General features: G+C 39.7%; 1 protein-coding gene and 1 long non-coding RNA gene across 6 annotated transcripts in view; both read right to left on the minus strand.

The window, feature by feature from the left end:
- DLG2 (discs large MAGUK scaffold protein 2) overlaps positions 1-12,507 on the minus strand; it is a 999,439-nt gene that overhangs the window by 931,435 nt on the left and 55,497 nt on the right. The window lies entirely within an intron of this gene.
- On the minus strand, positions 7,305-10,661 carry LOC112985017 (uncharacterized). The gene is made up of 2 exons (XR_003259645.2): positions 10,300-10,661; positions 7,305-8,051 (listed from the first exon to the last, which is right to left on the minus strand). It is a non-coding gene; the product is annotated as an uncharacterized LOC112985017 (long non-coding RNA).

Here is a 12,507-nt window from a genome sequence, read left to right on the forward strand (position 1 = left end):
GATAGTTGGTGAGCCAACACATGGAAGTGTGGGCTGCAGAAGTGGCTCTTATGGTGACCGCCTCTCCTTCCTCTTCCACCTCCCTTCCGATTCCCCTTCTCCTTCCTTTCTCCATTCCTTGGTTACTTTTCTGCCAGATTGAGGACCAGACTACCTGCCTGCACAGCTACCCAGGCTCAACTGCTAACAGAAGAAAGAGGACAGGAATGTGGCTGGGAATGCACAGCCCCCCTAGCAACAACATAGCTATAGATTGGCTTAAGCCATCATGAAATCCCACTGCAGTTCTTCCAGAACTGAGCCAGTATTATTAAGCAATAAAAAGTCCCCAGACTGGTTGGCTCTCAAAGAAGAATCAGAATTGAAAGCATCCATATCTTTCTGCTAGCAGACTTTAAATAGCCAGAACCCTCTGCTGGACTCCACAAATGGGAATGCTGCAGAGAGCAGGCAATACTGCAGCCTCCCTGTGCTTCAGGGGAGGGAAGGCTCTAGCACCAGTGCAGTTCTGCAAGGCAAAGCTGTAAGCACTGAGGAAAGAAAACCCCGGCATCCCTACCAGTGCTGTCAGTTGCTCTCTTCACAAGTTCCCAGGTTCCTTTGGGAACTTCACGGAAATTAAAACTATTATCCTCTTTGCTGTGGAACAAAGCTATAGTCAGATTCTCCTGACTCACAACCTATCACAGGTGAATTCACTGCATCTGAAAATGATATTTCTGAAACTGAGGTTTGGGGAGGGGGGGTTCTCCCTACATAAAGCAGGATTGGACTGTGGAACACATTGCTACAAGACACTGCTGAAATCAAGATTTTGGCTGGGTAAAGAGGAAGGTTCTTTGGGGTTTGGGTTTTTTTTGTTGTTGTTGTTGTTTGTTTTGCAGGGTAGGGAGTAACAAAACCTATTTGTTTGATTTTTAGGTATATTTTAGGAAATAATATCAGTATCCATGACTCAGGATACTCACTGATAGTTAGGAAGAAAACATCTGCAAGGTAGTCTATACCTTAGCTGTGTAATGTAGGATTTCTGGCAACTTTTGCTGTAAAGCAGTTGATATTTGGGCAGTGTCAGAGATACAAGACCGGACTGCATAGACCATTGCATTGATTCAGCATGGCAGCTTCTGTACTCTTATATGAGATAATGTTGCCAACAAGACAAATAAAATTCTTGTACAGAAGTACATCTTTAGATCAGCAGAATACTTTTCAGTTTCCAAGAACCAGTTTAGTCAGCAAGCTGTTTTCATGTTGAAGAATAGCATAATCTTACAGGACTTCCAGGTATCTTGTAAATGATTTCAATCTTGCATCTGAATCATTAATATAAAATAAAGCAAAATAATACAAAAGTTATTTGAAATTAAATATGAAATTGCAAATTGGGTAACTTTTAAAAAGTCATTATTCATTCATTCAATGCTAAAGGAAATATGCAATTCAATTCATCTTTCATAGATAGCGTTATGCTTCCCATCATATCTGATTTCCTATGTTAAGATTCTCTCCCTATTTGCTTTTCTTCTCTTGGCAGGTTTTTTTACTATTCTTTTAGATTTGCCCAAATGGTTTTATTTTCTACACTTATTTATAATGTCATATGTTAACTAATTTAGTTCTTCTGAGGAAAGTCTAGGTAACTTTACATCTGAGAACCATTTCTTTTGTGAACAGCAGGACAAAGGATGAAAAGAGGGTAAAATGGTCCGGCTCAGCATACCTGAATTGTTCAATCTCACAGTGAGTTGCACTGATTTTAATGTGTCTCCACCTGGGAAGAAAATGATGCGATAATTTAGTGTTACATCCCATGTGCATTAACACAGATTTCCTGAACAGGCATACTCAGAGACTGTTGTCGTGGACTCAACAGAACTAAAAAGAGCAGAAACTGAAGAACTGGAATGGTGACTTTTAAGCACAATGGGAAAGCGAAGCAGAAGACAATTCAGTCTGGATGTACATGCAAAATTATTATCCAGTTCTCGACAAGTCCATTACCTTGTCTTTCGAAGATTAATACAGAAACCTACTTAAAACTAAGCTGCACAGAGTTCAGGGGTCTCAGAAGAGGAAAACCTAAACATTCTTCCCTGAGACTATTCCAGTCCCTTGAGTAAGAAAAGACAAATTGTGGAAGATTTGAATTTTTTTTTCCTGCAAATGAATTTCTACCCACACAACTGAAAGCACCTGAAAGTTTTATTTCATGTTGGTTCACATTCCACTAGCAAAGGAGAAACCTAACTGGATGGATTAACCTAACTTTCACAGGTAGGCTAGACTACCCAGGTTTCCTGGAGCAACCACTGGGCACAGAAAAACTTGATTGAAAGAAATGCCTCACTGAGAGATATTGAAGAGTTTGTTCTGTCAAAATAGACCCCTCATCCTTTCCTTTGGAAAGGTACATAGTAACAATAAGCTGGGTATTAATGAATTCTAATTTACCAAAGAAAGGCACAACAAGAAGCAATGCCCAGAAGGTGTAACCAGGCAACTTCAAATCAGAAATAAGACACGCATTTTAACCAGGAAAGTAATTAACCAAGAAAGTAATGATTACTGTGAAAGTTGCTGATTTTCCCTACTTTGACATATTGAAGCCAAGACTAAATGCCTTTTTGGCAAACATGCTTTATCCAAACATTAACACTGCTGGGTTTAGTAAAGGTTACTGCATAAAATGCAATTGCCCGTGATATATGGGCCATCAGACCAGATGAGCTAATGGTCCTTTGTGGCTTTCTACTTTATAAATCTATTAACTAGAATTTTGGATTTATAGAATAGAGGGCCAGAAGGAACAATGGTGATTGAGTTTGTACAGTCAGTTCCCATGGACTCAATCATGTTCCTTTTGGAATTGTTGGCAAAAAAAAAAAAACATTGTACAGGCAGTACTTGCCATAAATCACAACAGCAAAAGGCCTTTCTAAATGAGGGTGAGGCGGCTGAGAGATGAGGAAAAAGCACTTGATAGCTGTTAAACCTACAAGTACGCAGGAATTTGTTTCTCTGTCAGTGTTCAGACAATTTAGACTCTTAATTTCGCTTGTCCTGATGGAAACAGAGATCGCTGCCGTGACCTGTTGTGAAATAACAAGCATGAACTTTGCCAAACAGCAACCCATTTTCCATTTGCTGTCCCAATTCTACCACAACCAAACAACCTGAAATTTGACATGCCTCATCTTATCTAACAGGACATTTTATCTGGAAAATGTAACCTAATCAAAAGGAAATCTCTCTCAGGTAAAGGAACAGCATAGTTGACCTGTCTGCTATTCTCACTGTAAATATGTATTTTTAACATGTCCTAACATTTCCTTTAATGCCAACTCTCAGAATGGCTTTACCTATAAACTTCAACGCTTCTGTAGTGCTTAAAATGCAGCAGATTTAAAGCAACAGGCCACAGCCTTGGGCACCTGTGGAAAAACTCTGACTGCCAGTAGGCCTTAGTATAGTCAGAGAGATCTGCCTTTGTAGATCTGAAAGCAGGATCCAAGCCCAAATGCTGCCTATGTGTTTTTCATGCTCGCCCACATCTACTGCTAACAGTGCCAGCAATAATGGCAGAGCTGCCACTGTCTCCTGTATGTTTCCACAGTCCACCTTGTCCCTGGACACTTTGAAATAGGTGTATATAGCCCTTCTGGATGGCCAAGACAAGGCAGTAGCTGGCAGATTTCAGCAGAGTGGACAATAGGTCCAACCTGGAAACAGAAGAAATAAAGACAGATGGGGAACATAAAAAAAAAAGGCATGCAGACATGGGAGAGTATCTTGGGATGAATGAAAAGCAGCCTCAGCTTGGTTTAAAGATGGGCACTAAGACTGAAAGAGACCCCTCATTGCAACACGGGCATGGTTCTGCTCCCTTGCGGTTCCTGGGGTTACGGCCCTTGGGCTCCTGGTGTGGTGGGCAGCAGGACTAGTGAGACCCGGTTTCATACAGATGTGTTCAGGCCACTGAGTTTGCAAGGCCTCAGGTCTGAGGCTTGTCAGGATCGCTCTGACTAAACCTTTCTTGACCTACCTGCAACTTTATTTTACTTGGGTTAGCTGTGACAGCAATTTCTCTAATTGACCAGGTTTCTGTAGGTAATTTGTTTCATTTTTCTTTCCTTTCATATGGTACAATCCTAATTTTATATAGATAGCAGTAACAAGCTGTTTTTCTGTGTGGAACGAGATATTTATGACTAACACAATGATGTAGTGTAGAGAAATATAAGCCTGATATGATAGCAGAGGCCTTTAGAAGTGGGGACACAGGATGCACCGTAGAGGAGTACAGGCATGGGGAGATAAGAGATGGGGCACAGGCTGGCACAGGTGACCCCACGGCTATAAATGACTCACCCATGGTAAGCTAAAAGAAATGCAGACCTGGAGCTGGACCAACCTGGTTTTAGGGGCAACAAAGAGAACAAAGAAATAGTATCTAACATACAGAAAAGGAAGCATCTATAATAAAAATAAATGTAACATGGAGATGCAGAGCAGTGAAGAGCAAAGGTGTAAAGGTATATTAGCAAACATAAAAAAATGACCCAAAGTGGACCCTAGTGGGAGGAAGAAGAAATTATCAATATGAACATTCATATTCCTCCCAGAGAAGGACTCTACATGCCAATGATTCACCATAACATCCCCACACCACCACTACCAGTAAGACACTACCAATCCTAGGACCCAGAGGAGAAATGGAAGGGTAAGCATAACATCAGGAAAAGGGGTCAAAACTAAGAAGTATGAATATAACAATTTTAACTGCAGTATTATTCTTTTTTTCCTGTAACAATTAGATCTGGATTAATAATGATTAGACTCTTTAAGATTTCAGTTATACTAACAATAAATTCTTGGCTTTACTTATATATAAGGTGTGTTCCTCTTTGCCTATAAACAAGATTTTGAGTGTAACAAGCCATAAAACAGTGACCGCTGCCCTCCAGCTTCTTCTCTAGAACAAAACAGATATCAGGAAACGGCATTCTCCATCACACAGGCCCATCGAGGTGAAAGGAGTGAGCCTAAGCAATAGGTAGATAAGGTTGGTTGACATGTCCTACTGCTCTAAGGAGCAGATTTAAGACTCGCTAGATAAATCAAATCAATTATTTCAACATTAATGCTCAGTTAGAAGTGGCTTTTGCCTACGGATTAGGATTTACAACCTTACATACTTTGTACCTACAGGCAAAATTCTTTCGCACATGTGATCTCGACCAGGAAGGGCTGATTGAACATCTCTGTAGGCAGCAAAGCAATTTATCATCTCAAGTTTCCATCTCTGCTACTTGCTGTTTTCCCAAGAGTCCACAAGGATTCCGGCCTGCTCACCAACCTCAGGATGATGATTACAGGGAGAGGGAAGTCTCACTTCACTTCCTTACCCTGATGCTATTGGAATTTCCACATAGTCAATATAAGACTAGAGACAAAGACAGAAAGCAGTATGGGATACTGACTGACTTCCAGTGACTGCCTTGCTACACATTCAAAATACTCCATTTTAGGGTCTATAGAAGTTATTACATAAGTTAATATAGATTATTCATTTCTATATATCAGCATTACATGCACCTTCGGGGGCAGCAGGGATGCAGTTAAGACCAAACTTATCTCTTCTTCCCCTAAAAGGTCAACTTCAAAACCTAGATCTGATCCAGCTGTTACAGCACTGACCTTTCTGTTGCTAAAAGAAGAGACAAAAATAATGGTATTCCTATTTTCCCAATGCCTTTTACATTGGGTAGTTTCTAAATTCTTTCCCTCCTTCTTACAATAAACAAAACAGTTGCTATGCCACAAGTGAAATCAAACAGCTCCCTTTTCCTAGACGAAGGAAAGCAGCCTATCTCGCTAAGTTCGGAAGCCTGAAAGAGCATTACTGTGACAGGTCTTTCTCTCAGATCTGAGTGAAAATAAAGCAAGTTTCATATCTAATCTTGACTTCCCCCATGAAAACCTGAACAGAAATACCTAGACATGAGCAGCGAAATAGCTGAAGTAGCAGAAACACAAATATCACTACAGGAATCCCACTAAAAGAAATAGGGTCACTTCATGCATCTTAGAGCCTGAAGAGAACAGCACAAACCCATTCATACAAAAAACACTTTGCAGAAATAGATATTAAAAATGTGCTTTTCCCCTTCTGATGAAAGTAGAGCAGCTTGCCGGAGGACCTCAGGAGAAGCACAAGGTGGGAAAGCCCTCCCTGCCGCAGCAGCTCCTCACTCCTGCCTTCACTTCGTGTAAAGCTCTGGGTTGCTCCCAGCTACTTCCTCTGCCAGAAAACCATATTCAACTTACCTGGCTAATTTTCCTCCTTGCCTTGCAGCTAAAACTTTCTCAAGAGGAAAGTCAACTCTCTCCTGCACTTCAAAGACTAAGTTTAATTCATCTGTTGCAGAGCACTATATGGAATATATATACTCTACCCTGGCTGGTAAAGATGCAAAAGTGATTATTCTAGGCCTGTAGGTTATTAAGACAACCTCCTTGTAAAAACCTTTGGCCATCAGTAAATGAAGCACTAAATCTCAATCAGGAGCTAAACAGTCATTTTAGGGAACCAACTATGATCTCAAAAAGCTCCTACTTATGTTGCAGCACAGGTGAATTGGGAATTGGAGCAATAGCAATACCACCTTCAGCAGAAAAATCTCAAAGCACTGTGCAGATATTACTGGAGGAAATCCCACAGCGTGCTAATAAGATAGATGCTATCCATCTCTAATGGCAGACTGGAAAATAGCACATAGCAGTTACATATCTTGCTGAGGTCTCAAAATAAGCTGGCAGAGGAATGCAGAACTGAACCAAGAGCTTTCAGTCTCCTGCTCCAGTCACTGCCACCCCCGGGATGATGAAGGATGAAAGTTTCAGAGTTACGCTGTGGCCACAAAGATGACAGCCAGACAGTGTGAACATGTAGGCACGCATGTGATAGTTATATGCAGAACCCCTTGGATTTCAGACAGGACTCTTCATTTGGAAGAAGTTAGATGGGTTAAAAAAGGCTCAAAGCATTCATCCATCTACTGTGCAAATCACTTCTGCAGACCTGTGATATTCCTCTTTCAAGAGAAATACTATAGCAGTTCCCTCTCCAGTGTTTGTCAGAAAATAATTAATTCACAAAAAAACTTTTCTGTTTTAAACACTTAACTTTTAATAATAAATTGTCAACATTTTAAAATAACATATTACCTCAAAAATCATTATATTTTTCACAAAGTCAAGGTGTTAACAATACATACCATTTCTTCATTTAAGACATAACGGCTAGCAGGTAAGCTGGCTTGTGACTTGCAGTACTGTGCATTGAAGCCTGCAAGCTCATATATCTACATACAAACAGAATTATTTGCTCAAGAAAATGGAAAAACATAAATTGCATGGAACATTAGATTTCTGTGTGCCACCACAGAGTTGTCTAAAAATGAGGAATGTTGTTTTAATGCCTACTAGGCAGCTCATAGACTACACTGTCTCCACCTTTCACTCCAGATGAAATATACAGCTTAAAAGAGTTTAGGACTGGGAAAGCTCATACATGTGCTGAGTGATTCCCTATAAAATATGGCCTACTAAGAGAGTCATGATGACTTGGGAAAGATGGAGCTGACTTTTTGAAGAATTTCCATTTAGTACTCTGTCACACATCAACTGCATCATATAAATATCTGCTTCTATATATCTCCATGATTCAAATGAATAATGCTCAAGAAGCATATCTTTCTCCCCACTTCAGGGTGTTTTTTTCTGCTGCTGGTGCTTCTAAATTATATTCTGGGTCCTTATTCAATAGAAGACAGCTTTTTTCTGAGGCGGGAAATAGTTCATGGACAAAAATATGATGGCCGGTCTTTATGTCCACATTCTTTATAGCAGAAGTAATGAGTTCTCCTGGATGTTGAAAAGCACCACAGAGCATTTGATGCAGCAAACTGGAGTGGGCAAGAACGGTCCTAAGGTCCAGGCTGACGATTCAAGCTGAATTGTGAAAAATATCAGAGCAGAGGGAAAACCTGCCAAAGAATGAAAATGATAAGTACATTCAAAATTAAGCATAACATTTTATTCTCTTAACTAAATAAAAGCCAATCATTAAGTAGTCAGCATATAAAAGATGCTAAATAGGAGATGGCATGCTTGTCAAAATGATGCATGGTTTGTATTTACTAATGGTAACTAATCCTCACAAGGTGCTTGAGACATGCTTGACCAGTGCTGTTGTGAACTCCTATATCTTACAAGCTGCAATAAGACTTAAGAATGCTGGATGGCTCCCACCAGCAATCATTTCCCCCTTGAACAGTTGCCTCGACTTATGCAGCCAAAGAAGACATAACTTCCTTGGAGCTGACTTGGAAACACCACAGTCAGATTTTTGTCACCCCACCTTCACAAGTAGTCACACTAGGTAAAGTTTTCCTCTACATGAATTTGGGAAGATAGAATCGGGGGAAGAAAAAAAAAAATCTTGTGATACTGTGATACTTCCCGATCTGGGTCAAATCTTTGGAGGTGCAGTGCATGAGAATGAAAAAAGAGAATCAGTAATGTTAACAGTTCTTTCTGAAAACTGACTGGGTAAAAGTCAGAGTTGGCTTCAAAGATGACTTTAACAACTATTGAATCCATAGTCCATCTCTCCATACTGGCCACATCCAAAGCTACTCAGTTCAAATAGGGAACTCAACTGAAGGAAATGCTTTTGTATTGAAATAGATGACTAATGGTTGTAAGTCTGTAAAGGAAGAGTTTCCTTTTTAGATCTTCACCAACCACTTGGAAAGCAATATATTTTTCTGTGTACTTCCCTCTAGCCAGTAGACCTTGAAATCAATGCTATTCAGCCAGCAGAACAGAGACAAGACCCTGGGGTTTTTTTTTAGTTAAAGTTCTTTCCATTTTGATCATTCATTTCCCATTCTCAAGTAAAGAGCAAAGTTCAGGCAATAACCGCTTAGCCCACTGCATGATAAAGCAGCAGATCATTCACAAGCATGCAGCCTCAGGAGCTGTGCTGTACGCTGGGAAGCTCCCGCAAGGAGAGGAGTGACGAAGGACTCACTCCCATGGAGGCCTGCAGCAGGGACACTGCTTTTTCCATCCTACCTGCTCACCCTTCACTGGTGAAGATGGATTGCAACCTCATCTCTTCTCTGCCTACTGAACTGCAGTTTGGCTTTACAAGTCATGGGCTAGTGGTAACTGAATCTTACCTATGCACGGCATGGAAGAGGACTGCTTCTGCTCTAAGCAAGGCAACCCCACGGATTGAGGAGGAAATGTGAACTGTTTCTCTGGGCTTCTAAGAGTATAAGCTGTCTCCTCTGAGACTGGGTGAATTTGACCCAAGATGAAGGAAAGCTTCCATACAACATTGTGTCACATGTCTGTAGTTATCCCAAGTTGAAAATCCAACTCTCACTTTGAGAACTGTATAAATCTCAGAAAGGAGCAGGAGACTAGGTGACACCAATGTGACTGCCTTTTGGAAATACTGTTAAATAATCCTGTCTGCTAACATATCCTTGCTATAACTTCAGTGATACTTAAAACAAACACACCTGGCTTCCTCCGGACCAAACCTATTCTAAGCAGAGCTTCCCACAATACCAGAAGAACAGCGAGAGACGTCTGCTGTTGCCATGGGATTTGGGAAGAAACCTTGGCCAAATTAGCATTAAAAGGAGTTTTACAATAACATCCTTAACCCTTTGTTACTATCAAATTAATTAGTGTTGAGCATGATCAGACAATTTATAAAACAATTGAATCTTTGGTTTCCCTGCCTGCATTTGCCAATACAAGACCTGATTATTGCCATTTTTGATTCAGTGGTGTAGACATCGAACCATTAAAAATTACACAGGAAAGTCATCATATAGCAGTGACTTTGATTAGTGTACTGGAGGTTATGACTTTTTTTAAAGTTGTCCATGGAAGTTTTACAGAACATCTCTGACGGAACATATCTCACCTTTTATCTTCAATCCCATAGAAAGATATACATTTGGCAGGCCTGTAAACCTCACTGCTGGTATTTCCAGTAATTGTTCTTAATAAGATGTCAGACTAGCAAGCAAATAATAAAAAACAAAATGAAAGCAGAAAAAATAATGTTTCCTGGAAGATGTTCCTCTAATTCTAGGAAGATCTGAACTTTGTATGTTGTCCTTTCTAAGAAGTGAATAGGATGTCATGCGAATGTTTATATAAGTGTGATGGGTCTTACAAAGTTGAATTTGTTTAAAAAAATGAACTTACTGATTTAGTATGGAGGGAGGCAAAAAAGGGCCCAGAGTTAAAAGCTTCTATTGAGTAAATGCAGAAGACAAACACCTGGATTTTTAAAACAAGGACTGAATGGAAGAGTATGGTATGCAATTCCTATCAGAAAAATAAAAGAAAGAACAAAGCAAATTACACTCTAGGTAAGTGATGAGAAACACAGAGGAAAGAGTTATGTTTAGATTTGTGGTACAAACAATTACAAGATAATCTCAAAGCTGAACTGTTCACACTGAACCGTCGATGCCACCTGTTTACAAGGGACAAGATAAAGGAATACTATGGAGCACACATTAGTCAGTCAGAGGGACGGAGGCAAAAAAACGCATGTTAACAGTCTGCTTTGAGACAGGAAGAAAGAAAGATTAAAAGCTGTGAGAGTGAGACAGAAAAGGGAAGAAGGTAGGACTTGAGATTTGTTGCTTGTGAAGACTGCAATTGCAAATATACCTCTGGAGAGCATGTCAGAATCTTCTGGCACATGTGTGCATTGGTAGTTACAGCTGTATAAAGTCCAGGTAAACAGCTTAGCTTAAATGTGGAGCAATAGCAAAGAATGGTACAAAGCTGAAGGGAGTGAAAAAATTGGATGAATAACATGAAAATAAAGTATCTTGCAAATGAATCATTGCCAAATTGGTAACCATGATAAACAGAACTAACAGAGATATTTGAAATAAATTATTCTTCATAGATCATAAATAAGAGTAGCAAATTTTTCCTGAGAAAAATTAGTAAGGCACATCACTAAAATATAGTGGGAGCACCGAAGTTGTCTTTTTAGGAAGGCAACACGTGACTGCTATGAGTCTTGGCTTTCTGTTCATATTAAGAAAAATATTTAAGCTGCACTCACTGAACACAATTACAGATGCTTTCAAAGATCTTTAAATATTTAAGTACTTAATCTTTGCAATATCTCTATAAAAGAAATGTTTCTTTGTAGCCCCATTTTAGGTAGGAGAAACATTTTTGAAAATCTTAGTTTTTAAAAGTGGTTTTGTTTCTTTCATGTGGTGCTGGATAAAAAGCTGCATAAAATCCTGTACAGATGCCTTTGCAGGTGCAGCTTTGTAGATGCAGACACAAATGAGAGGTTTTCAGCTCTTCAATTATTGCTGCCGGTCAAGCCAATATTCACTACCGGCTTCAAAACGTGGATGCAATTAAGTAAAGGGACAAAACCATATCTGCAAATTTCCAGTCCAGCCAGAGGCTCCTTCAAAGTTCAGCCTGGAGAAAAGGGGCCCTGTTCGCAACTGCACACCATGAGCACTTGGCTGTGCCGAGAGCAGAATTTGCAAGTTCTTGGCACTTCACCTGCAGCTCAATCTATTGATGGATGCAGCTTTCCTGAGCCAGATTTCCAAGGCAAGGGGAAGGAAGGGAAGGCAGTGGGCTTATTTTAAACTTGGCATTTTGGCAGAGAAAATGTATAGAATAATTTGAAAGATTTGCAGCAAGCATACAAAATTTACCCTTAGTTTTTGATCAAAGAACAACTGGATGATCTAACACTAGACCGAGAAGCTCTGTAAAGAAGAATATAAAAATAATATATCTAGATGGATGAACTTTGATGTTCTTAGGGACATACTATTTCTTCATGAATGATTTGAAAAATAAGTCACCTGGACCTTAATTAAATTTTTAGAAGTTGTGAAATGAAGATGGGCTGGCAAGCAGCAAGAGAGAGAACAAAAGGAGAAAACAGGCCAGCTCCTGCTCCCAAAATGCATGCACACAAATCTGCTTCGGCTTGCTGGGTATTCTGCTTGAGCATTGAGGGCAGAAGATGAATCTTAAATGGGATAACATTTGATCAAGCTCATTTTCAGTAAAAAATAAAATAGAGTCATAAAAAAATACAGCCTAATATTACTTGTACCCACAAGACTAGATAGGGCAGGACTACTGGGTGTTACAGAAACGTAGAATGCACACCAAAAAAAAAAAGTGTCTTACTGCTGAAAAAATACCTCTAAAACTGCAGTGTGGTACAGTCCTCACGTGACAGACAATGGGAACAGTTATATTGCTTTACTGACTTGTGGACTGCATAGGCTCATCAAGACTTTGAAACTCAGGATAAAATTTAGTCGACTGGAGAAAAGCAAAAACAGGCAATATTCATAATAATAATAGTCATAGAATAAAGCACTATACGGTGAATAAAGATATGGG

The sequence above is a fragment of the Dromaius novaehollandiae genome, chromosome 1, assembly GCF_036370855.1.
Source record: "Dromaius novaehollandiae isolate bDroNov1 chromosome 1, bDroNov1.hap1, whole genome shotgun sequence".
Taxonomy (NCBI): domain Eukaryota; kingdom Metazoa; phylum Chordata; class Aves; order Casuariiformes; family Dromaiidae; genus Dromaius; species Dromaius novaehollandiae.